The sequence below is a fragment of the Nycticebus coucang genome, chromosome 1 (genome assembly GCF_027406575.1).
Source record: "Nycticebus coucang isolate mNycCou1 chromosome 1, mNycCou1.pri, whole genome shotgun sequence".
Taxonomy (NCBI): domain Eukaryota; kingdom Metazoa; phylum Chordata; class Mammalia; order Primates; family Lorisidae; genus Nycticebus; species Nycticebus coucang.
The window spans coordinates 48,253,496-48,265,035 of record NC_069780.1 but is presented as its reverse complement, the minus strand read 5'-3'; positions in this window follow the sequence as shown (position 1 = coordinate 48,265,035).

Genomic DNA, 11,540 nt, shown 5'->3' with positions numbered 1-11,540 from the left:
CCAGAAGACCAAAAATCACAACATAACAAAGATATTTGTACCAGAATGTTTATTGCAGCCCAATTCATAATAGCTAAGTCATGGAAAAAGCCCAAGTGCCCATCGATCCACGAATGGATTAATAAATTGTGGTATATGTATACCATGGAATACTATGCAGCCTTAAAGAAAGATGGAGACTTTACCTCTTTCATGTTTACATGGATGGAGCTGGAACATATTCTTCTTAGTAAAGTATCCCAAGAATGGAAGAAAAAGTACCCAATGTACACAGCCCTACTATGAAACTAATTTGGGACTCTCACATGAAAGCTATAACCCAGCTACAACTTAACAATAGGGGGAAGTGGGAAGGGGGGGGGTAGAGGGAAGGGGATCGGTGGGATCACACCTGTGGTGCATCTTACAGGGGTATTTGCGAAACTTGGTAAATGTAGAATGTAAATGTTTTGGCACAGTAACTGAGATAACGCCAGAAAGGCTATGTTAACCACTGTGATAAAAATGTGTCAAATGGTTTATGAAGCGAGTGTATGATGCCTCATGATCTTATCAATGTATACAGTTATGATTTAATAAAAAAAAAAAGCTGTAGTTTGGAATTTTTGCCAAGTTCAATGGGGAGCCACTGAAGGATTTTAAGAGACATACTCCATGTTGTTTTATACCATGTCTTATATTTCCATGAGGCTCATTATGTTCTTGGCTCAGGTTGTTCTGTCTCCTATAGCAGATATTTAGTTAGCAGGCTGTTTCAAGCCTGTAGGTTGCCTTGCAGATATTAGGTGGTTTTCTTGCATTCTCTATGGGGCTTAACTCTGAGTGGGGCGCTGGGTCAGATAAGCAATTTAAGCTAAATTAGCTAGGTCGGTGGTCTTCAAATGTTTTTGCAGTGTACTTCCTAAAATATTTTGAAAAACAATATACCCTTCCACATATTAACATTTTCTCTTTTTCATCATAAGTTTAAATCATTAGAAAGGATGCCATTTTCTAGAGTTATACTGAAAAAAAAAATTTTTTTTTTTTTTTTTTTTGAGACAGAGTCCGAAGCTGTCACCCTGAGTTGAGTGCAATGACATCACGGCTCACAGCAACCTCCAATTCTTGGGCTTAAGCGATTCTCTTGCCTCAGCCTCCCAAGTAGCTGGGACCACAGGCTCCCACCACAACACCCAGTTACTTATACTTCAATTTTAAATAAAATAACATCACTATTTAAATGTATTCAATGGGATCTAAATACTATAGTCATTTATACCCACTAGCATTCACTTAAAAATAATAAACAAACTCTCTCGATAGTTGTAAATTTTATATCATGTATTCCTCTTTCTGAACTTACAATTTCATCATATTTCTCCCACAGAGTATTATCTTAATATTATACACTCAATATTTAAAAGTCTTTTTTTAACTTCAGATTAATATGAGGGTACTAACAATTAGGTTACAATGTTTGAGTTTGTTGAGTAAGGTCCTGTTGTAGTCGTGTCCCACACCTAGAAGGTATGCCATCTACCCTTACATTGTGCCCATTCTTAAAAGACGTTTACTGGGCTCAACGCCTGTAGCTCAGTAGCTAGGGAGCCAACCACACACAACAGAGCTGGCGGGTTCAATCCAGCCCAGGCCTGCCAAACAACAATGACAACTACAACCAAAAAATAGCCAGGCATTGTGGTGGGTGCCTGTAGTCCCAGTTACTTGGGAGGCTGAGGCAAGAGAATTGCTTAAGCCCAAGAGTTGGAGGTTACTGTGAGCTGTGACACCACAGCACTCTACCCAGGGTGATGGCTTGAGGCTCTGTCTCAAAAAAAAAAAAAAAAAAAGTATTTTATTGATCATTTGTCTTTTTTTCTGAAGTGAAATAGGTAAGTAAATATAAATTTAATTCTAAACTTTGTGACCATAACCTCTAGCAATTAAATTTTTTTTCTACTGGACTGAATTATAATTGTAAGTATTAGTGAAAGTTAATTCATCAAAATAATTTTTCCACAAATTTTGATAAAAATTATTTATTTATTTATTTTTTATTTTTTTATTAAATCATAGCTGTGTACATTGATATGATCATGGGGCATCATTCACTAGCTTCACAGACCGTTTACCAAGTTTCACATATACCCTTGTAAGATGCACCGCTGGTGTAATCCCACCAATCCCCTTCCCTCTACCCACCTGATAAAAATTATTTAAAAGGAAATAAAATGTACTGGAAACATATTTCCTATTGAGAAAAAGGTGGAATTTTTTCTCCATTTAGTCAACATTTCTGTAGATGGATCTTAACTATTTGCTTGAAGGAGACCCGATTATTTCTGTTTTCATGTGTATTGATGCAGCCTTGGAGAAACCTTGTTCATATAAACAAAGAGATAGGGATGATAGTTTTATATATTAATATTACTTAATTCTTTGAACTCCTTCAGAGTTACATTCCAAAAATCATATTATAATTTATTATCAAAATCAATTAGGTCCTTTTAAAACCAAGAATTAGAAACCAATCAGAACTTTTTATTACAAAATGACCTATTACATAATTATTAGTAATTTGTTCCAAGAGGAATTTACCAAAACTTCTGAAATGATAGTAATTATTATATATATATTTTTCACTCAGAGAACACTGTTTAGCTCATTGTACTTAGAAAGAATTTGAATATAACTGAGACACAAAATAAGGTTAAGCCACAAACCCCACAAAGTTGAAAATCCACAGATAACTTTCAACTTCCCCAAAACTTAAGTACTAATAGCCTACTGTAGAACAGAAGCTATATCAGTAACATCGTTGATTAACACATATTTTTTGGTCATATGTTATATACTGTATTCTTACAATAAAGTAAGCTAGAAAAAAGAAAATGTTATTAAGAAGATAATAAGGAAGAGAAAATATATTTATTATTCATTAAATGGACATGGATCATCACAAAGGTCTTCATCCTTGTAGTCTTCATGTTGAACAGGCTGAGGAAGAGGAAAGGAATGAAAGCTTGGTCTTGGAGTTTCAGGGGTAGAAGAAGCAAAAGAAAATTCTCACACAATTGCACCCATACAGTTCAAAGGTCAACTTTATTATTAATTTTAACATTCTTTTTGTACAATATGTTTGATAAAATGTTTTATTGTCACATCCTTAAATGTTTTTGACAAACCATAGCACTGTAGAATAAGCCTATTTTTGCAAAATGTCTGCAGTGACCCTAATTAGAGAAGACAGTCTTCCTTGTTACAACATTTACCTGAAACAGATTTACTTTCTGTTAAAAAAGAAAAGTTTGATGCCAATTTTCAATTCAAATGAATGTGTTAATTTGCATTTGAGAGATAATACCGCTGAAAAATAAACTATAACGTACCAAAAATGAAGAAATCAAGATAAAAATTGTCTGATATAATTTTTTCATAATAACCTATAAACTCAAGAATAAATGTTATGCTCATTCTAATTATTTAAATTATAATAATGTAATGCAAGAGTTAGCCAAATTGTAAGTTATTTATAAAGCAAGGAGTATAATAAATTCATGCATATGGTTTATTCTGGGATCCACCAGAAAACAGAATCTGGGGCAGAGGCTTAAGAACAAGTGCTTGACCAAGGCGTAAAGGAGAAGAAAAGCAGGGAAGGAAATGAATCATGCGCAAGTTGGCTACCTTTATGTACTACCGGTTCCTTCACTGTACATTGTAAGAAATGTGTTTCAGGACCATTCATCTGGGGAAGAAGATGGGAAAGCATTTTTCTTTGGCTCCTGGTAGATGGTAAGGATTAATTCTTTACTGTGGTTGCTCCAGATTCCAATTCACCATACCAGACCTCTGTACTTGCTAAAAAAATGTGTCCAGGGAAGAACTTTCAGAATGATGAAGTAAGAAACTCAGTAGATCCTCTCCCTAGCAAAACAAAATTTCACTTATAAAAATTATAAAAATCAATCATTCCCTGTTTTCTGGAGGAGGGAAAGGGAGGAAGTAATTTCCTGCCCAGAGCTCTAGTGCAGTGTTGCCAGTGTTCTGACCACTGGCTAAGGCAGGCCATAAGACAAAGAGCCAAGAACTCTGCCTGAAGTGACTGACATTTTCTGAAACAGGGAGTAGAGAACTCCATGTCTCATGGTATTATTGCAAACATCTGAGATCTTGGTAGAGCACCATTAAAAGGAGGCTGATAGCTCTCATATAAGCAAAATAGCAGCCATAAGTTTAATAGAAAGAACCAGGAAAAAATGCTGGCATGAAGAGCCTTCTTAATACCATAGACGACTCTGAAGTCAGGAGGCATGTATTTATACGCTAGGCTGCACCTACTCTGGAGCAATCAGAGCAAGACATGGAGCAGACTTGAAATCATTCTCCAAACTACACAAAGACCCATCCACACAGGGTGACACAGATGTCGAAATAATTAAGATAAGGAATTTTGTTAATAAAGAACTATGATCAATAAGTTAAGACTTTAATGGAAAAAGTAGACAACATGCTAGAAGGTAGGTAATGTAAGCAGAGATATGTGAATTCTAGGAAAGAATCAAAAGGAAGTTTCAGAAACTCAAAACACTGTGACAGAAATGAAGAATTCCTTAAAATGTATTCATCAGTAGACTAAAAGTAGCCAAAGAAAGGATAGGTGAACTTGAAGATATGTAAACCGAAATTCCCAAATTGAAATGCAAAGAGAAAAAAAAAATAATGACAGTTTCACAAGTGTAAAATTGTTGCATTTGTTATACAAAATGAACGAACAGAGGAGATATTTAAATTAATGTGGCCGAGAAATTTCTAAGATTAGTAACAGACAACAAACTACAGATCTAGGAAGTTCAGAGAACACCAAGCAGGATAAATACAAAAATCATACATGTAGGCATATCATATTCTAGCTACAGAAAACCAAAGGCAGAGACTTGAAAGAAGTCACGGAAAAAAATAAACCCACCCTGCCTTTAGAGGATAAAAGAGAAGAAATACATCAGATTTCTCAACAGAAACCATTCAAACAAGATAACAATGAAGTAAAATATTTAAAATGTTGAAAGAAAAACCTTACCAACCTACAATTCCATCTCCAAAAGAAAGTAAACTTCAGAAGTAAAAGAAAAAATGAAGACTTTTCCAGACAAACAAAAACAAGGAATTCATTGCCAGCAGACCTGCTCTGCAGGTACTATTAAAATAAATTCTTTAAGAAGGAAATGATATAGGTCATTTGTAATTGTGTGAAGAAAGATCAACCAGGGCAGCACCTGTGGCTCAAAGGAGTAGGGCGTCGGCTCACATGCCAGAGGTGGCGTGTTCAAACCCAGCTCCAGCCAAAAACTGCAAAAAAAAAAAAGAAAGAAAGAAAAGAAAGAGCAACCACTGGAGAAGGAATAAATTAAAACAAAATAAATTATGAGAAGGGACACAAAGAAAGGAACTTCAGGGGGGATGAGAGGAAGTCTTGCATGGTGAACAGGGAAGTTTGGAGGGCCCTTAGGGAAAAGAATATGAATATGATTAACCTAGGTAACCAATGGCCAGCAGAAAAGGACAACAATCTATGACGGATAGAAAATCACAAAGCTGCCGATTGGCACAGAGGGACCAATGAAAGAGTTACAACTTCAAAAAAAAAAAAAAAGAAGAAAAGCTATCTACACCTCTGCACTGCCTTTGCCTGTCTGTATCACCTCTTCTCATTCATGAGAGGGACTCACTTCCAAGTCTCTTTGGAAGTGCTCTAAGCTTTCCTTGTTTTTAAATATAATTTTTCTCTGTTACTTTTGCTTTCTATTCCTGCTGCCCATGCTGCTCTAATTTTACTTCTGACTTCTACATGCTTTTGTTTTTGATTCCTATCGGCCTCAGTTGAACTATGTAGTTCAGCCAACTAATTGAAACAGGTCAACTGGGTTCTGGGAATTGGGACCCTACCCCCCCCAACCACCATTAAATTACAGTTTTGTTATTCTTAATTGATCTAAAAATAACTTTTCTTTTTAAAGCAACAATAGTGATGAGGTATTGGGTAGCACATGGATAAATGAATAAATGATGGGGACACTGGAATTAGAAATATTGTTATCAGGTACCTGCACTATACCCGTGGTTATAGTGTTACTTAAATGTAGAAATAGAATAGTTTAAAATATGTATATTGGAAACTCTAGGTAAAGTTGATATGATAAGAGAACACAGTAATTCCTGTTATGTGTGGTTTTGCTTCTCATGGTTTTGGTTTTCTGTGGCCAACTGTGGTCAAATACTAAAATAAAAATTCCTGAAATATTTCATAAGTTTTAGATTTTGTGCCATTCTGACAGCATGATGCATTCTCTCGCTGTCCCCCTCAGGCCTGTCCAGGGCATGAATCATCCCTTTGTCCAGCATATCCACAATATATATATTACTTGCCTGTTAGTCACTTAGTAGCTGTTGTGGTTTTCAGATTGACTGTCAGGGCATCCCAGTATTGGTTTTAAGTTACCCTTATTTTACTTTTGAAAGTGGCAGGTACCAGGATAAAATCGCTTTGGCAGAACTAGACTGGAGCCAGAAAAGTACAAAGGAGGAGAGCTCGTGCTTAACATGTGAGGTTAAAAAAAAAAAAAAAGTCTCAAAAATTTTCTAAAATAACCCCACAAAAATTACTTCACATTCTTCATGCATGTGAAGGTTCATGTTTTTCACAACCTACATTTTTCATTTCCACACATATTTCTGCAACCAGGCTTTTCACTAGACATTCTTTAGAATGGCAACAATCCAGACAAGATGCTCTTGAAAGAACATTTGCCCAGTAGTGGCATCTCTACCTGGGAACTGACGCCAACTCTAACTTTGAGCCTGTAGAGCCAATCAACTGTTTCTAAGCTGTTTCCATGAACTTCTCCTTAGCACCTATAAGAACTTCCCCTTACTGTCTCTTTAGGTACACCTGTGGCTTGCCATAATTATGCAACCTGGGTTATAATCCTTTTTGTTTACTGCCAGATAAATTTATTAGATTAGGAAATATTTTTCTCTAATGTCTTTTTTATAAGTTGACATATTTAATCATGGCCTGCAAGTGCAAGGGTAGTAATGCTGGCAATTCATGTGTACCAAAGAGAAGCTTTACAGCGTTTCCTTTAAATGAAAAGGTGAAAGTTCTCAACTTAGATTGCAAAAATCTGTAGTAAAGCAAAATATTTTGTGAAATTGTGAACATTATATTATAATTTATCTATTTTATTAGTTATTTTTAATATCTTAATATGCCTAAATTGTAAGTTAAAGTTTCTCATAGGTATATATGTATAGGAAAAAACAGTGTATATAGAGTTTAGTACCCTTTGTGGTTCAGGCATCCACTGGGGGTCTTATAGCATACCTTCAGGGGATAAAGTGTGACTACTGTAGATAAAGTAAATTATATAAGATGTTCAATTAAAATCAGAGAAAGTAGAGAAATGGGAGTAAAATAAAGAACAAATACAAAGAATATTTTAAAAGTTAATAGAATAATGGATATTAATCCAACTATATCAATAATCACTGTAAATGTGACTGGTCTAAAACTCTAGTGAAAATATAGAGATTGTCAGAGTGGGTAAACACAATATCCCACTACATATTTCTTATAAGAAACTCACTTTAAATATGAAGATGCAAATAGGTTTAAAGTAAAGGGGCAAGTAAAAATAATGCTAACACAAATCGAGAGAAAACTAGAGTAGCTAAATTAACTTCAAACAAAACAGACTCATAATTAGGAAAATTGTTAGCATTAAATGGAGTATTACCGAATGATGAAGGGGTCAGTTTCAAGAAGACATAACAATCCTAATTGGTATGCACCCAAAAAAGCATCAGAATGTGGGAGGCAAAAAGTGGTAGAACTGAAGGAGAAAATCGATGAAACCAAAAACTGGTTCCTTGAATATATTGGTAAATTTTATAAACCTGTAGCCAGTAACAAAATACAAGTTACTGATATCAGAAATAAGAGACATTGGTACTGATGCCATGGACATTAAATGTACAGTGAAAGAATATCACAAATAATAGTATGCAACAAATTTGATGAATGGATCAAATTTTGGAAAGACACAAACTACCAAACCTCACATAAGAAACAATAGATGGCCTGAATTGACCTATATCTGCTAAAGAAATTGAATTAATAACAAACTTCTAAAAGAAGAAAGCACCAGGCTCAGATCGACGTGTGAATTCTGCTAAATATTTAAGGAAGGAATGGTACTATTTAGTCTCAATATCTTTCATAAAATAAAAGCAGAGGAAACCTTTCCTTTATGAGGCCAGGACCCTAAAAGCAGATAAAAATATTAGAAGAAAAAAAACCCTTCACACCAAAACATCTCTTCAATGTAATATAAAATTTCTCAACAAAACATTAGCAAGTCAAATTCAATAATATACGATTGAATTATACACTATGACCAAATGAGATTTATTCCAAGTATGCAAGGCTGGTTGAACATTCAAAAATCATATAGCATGCTATAAATCTGACAAAGGGCTGATAACTATTAATCCAACTATATCAATAATCACTGTAAATGTGACTGGTCTAAAACTCTAGTGAAAATATAGAGATTGTCAGAGTGGACAGTATCCCACTACATATTGCTTGTAAGAAACTCGCTTTAAATATGAAGATGCAGGGCGGCGCCTGTGGCTCAGTGAGTAGGGCACCGGCCCCATATACCGAGGGTGGCGGGTTCAAACCCAGCCCCGGCCAAACTGCAACAAAAAAACAGCCGGGCGTTGTGGTGGGCGCCTGTAGTCCCAGCTGCTCGGGAGGCTGAGGCAAGAGAATCACCTAAGCCCAGGAGTTGGAGGTTGCTGTGAGCTGTGTGACGCCACGGTGCTCTACCGAGGGCAACAAAGTGAGACTCTGTCTCAAAAAAAAAAAAAAAGAAAAAAAAAAGAAATATGAAGATGCAAAGGGGTTAAAAATAAAGGAGCAGGTAAAAATAATGCTAACACAAATCAAGAGAAAACTGGAGTAGCTCAGAAGGCTCAAATTAATCAACAAGAAAAGCATAAACAACCCCATTTTGTAAATAGGCAAGAGAATTAAAACAGAAACTTCTCTGAAGATGGGAAAGATGAAGGACCAACAAAGACATGAAAAAATGTTCATCGTTTCTAATCACCAGGGAAATGTAAATCAAAACCATTCTGAGATATCATCTAACTCCAATGAGATTAGCTCACATCACAAAATCCAGAATATGCAGATGCTGGCAAGCATGTGGAAAGAAGGGAACACTTTTGCACTGCTGGTGGGATTGCAAATTAATAAAACCTTTATAGAAAGAAGTACAGAGAATTCTCAAAGAACTAAAAGTCAACCTTCCATTTGATCCTGCAATCCCATTACTATCTTCCCAGAAGAAAAAAAATCATTTTACCACAAGGAAATTTGCACTAGAATGTTTATTGCAGCTCAATTCACAATTATCAAGATGTGGAATCGACCCATGAAAGGATCAATAAACTGTGGTATATGTATATCATGGAATACTATTTGGCCTTAAGAGAAGATGGAGACTTTACATCTTTTGTGTTTAACTGGATGGAGTTGAAACACATACTTCTTAGCAAAGCATAACAAGAATGGGAAACAAGTATTTAGTTCATTCACACTTCATATCTTTAAATAAAAATATGACTTTTTAGTTTATTTGATGTTATTTCATTTTTAAGGTGACCTTCAACACTTAACCACGGATATACATTTGGTAGTTTCATGAATATAGTTGATAACTAAAGACAAGAGACAGGAAATTAAAGAGTAGCTCAGGACTGAGCTGTAACCACTTTCCAGGATTTATTTGGGGGGATAGAGAAAGAAAAGTCAGCCAAAGTGGGATAAAGTGGGAAGTAGGTGGCAGGGAAACCACAAAAGGATGATGGCAAGGAAGCCAAAAGACATTAATAGTGCTGTGTTTTATAGCCAGATCTAAAAATATAAAAAGGTAATTGCAACTGAAAGATGAACTTTTTCATCCACAATGAAATGAAGTAGGGGAAATATGGTGGGAAACTGTTATAAGTTATTGGCAAGATGATCATTTTAAAGATAAAGAACTTGAGAGATAGTGTATCTAGACAGAAAAGCTATAACATTGACTATATTTGTGATAAGTTAATATACAAACTAAAATTATAAATTCCCTAAATTTGCCTTAATTTTCCCATCATTTTTAGAATCAAAGGTATCCAACTTCTATATTCCATAAATGGCAAAAAACACATTTTAAAGTTAGTACACACACGCTCAATTTTATTATTCTGTAATTAAACTTTTTGTCTGTGTCACTCAGGTTCAGATGTTAGACATTCTACAATTGAATTATTACTAAAACCTTTCAGTGTTAACAATTTTTAATAGCAGTATTGATAGCCCATACTAACTAATGTCAGGGTCACAAATCAAAATGTTAGCCTCTTCATTAGAATAAAATATTGTAACTTGTTTATTTCTTACTATATACAAGGACACAATTCTCTAAGGTACACTTTTCTTAAGCTATAATCATATTTTCTTTTCCACGAACTCCCACTGCAATAACATGTAATTGAATTATTGCCCCATTCATCCAGCTATCATAAGCCATCCACTGCTGCTTTTTCCCGAACTCTAAGGGTAATTCTTACAAAAACCAAGAAATGATAACATTATTCATCCCAGTTTATATAAACTAATTGTCTCTGTAGCAGCTGACACAAACATTGGTAAAATACTGAAATCAGGCTGTGTACTTTTGGATCTGAAAACTCTTTGAAAGCTCTGCTTTTCTGAGTTAAGACATGTCAGAATTGAGAAGAATCTGAATGAAAGAAAAATTTTTGCAGTGTAAAAATAATATAATTTCATTAACCAATTCCAATTTGAAATATATTAGAAAATAGAATATCATGAACAAAATTCATAAGAACTTGTCATTGGCCAAGGAAAGTAAACATTTATGAACAAAAATTTAAATGATACAAAAGATCTAAGTGGAAAGAGTGATACTTAAAATGTTTCAGTTTAGAATAATATGAATTGTATTTAATATATAATTCAAGGCAATCACATCAATAATTTTAGCTGCCATTTTGAGAAATCCAACAAATTCATACAAATTCTATACTATGAATAGAAGCTCATAAATAACTAAATCAATTTTAATTAACAGTAGGAAAAAGCCGGGGCATTTCTTATAAGGTATTAAGACAGAATCAAAGTTTTATTAGGGAAAGACATTATGATACTGGAACAGGAAAAATAAATAGTAAAGAGAAACAGAATAGATAATATATGTTTATGTGCATATTGAAAATTGATATGCAAAACCCATATCTGAAAAAATGGAGAAATTAAAGTATCTGTTATCAGGGATGTCCAGATAACTGTTTCGAAATATATAATTGAGTCTCCATCTTATGCCGTATAAGTAGACAGACAATAGGTAAACAATAGAGATAATGGAAGAAAAAACAGTAGAACCTCCATAGTCGACCACCTCCCTATATTGACCACATCCTTA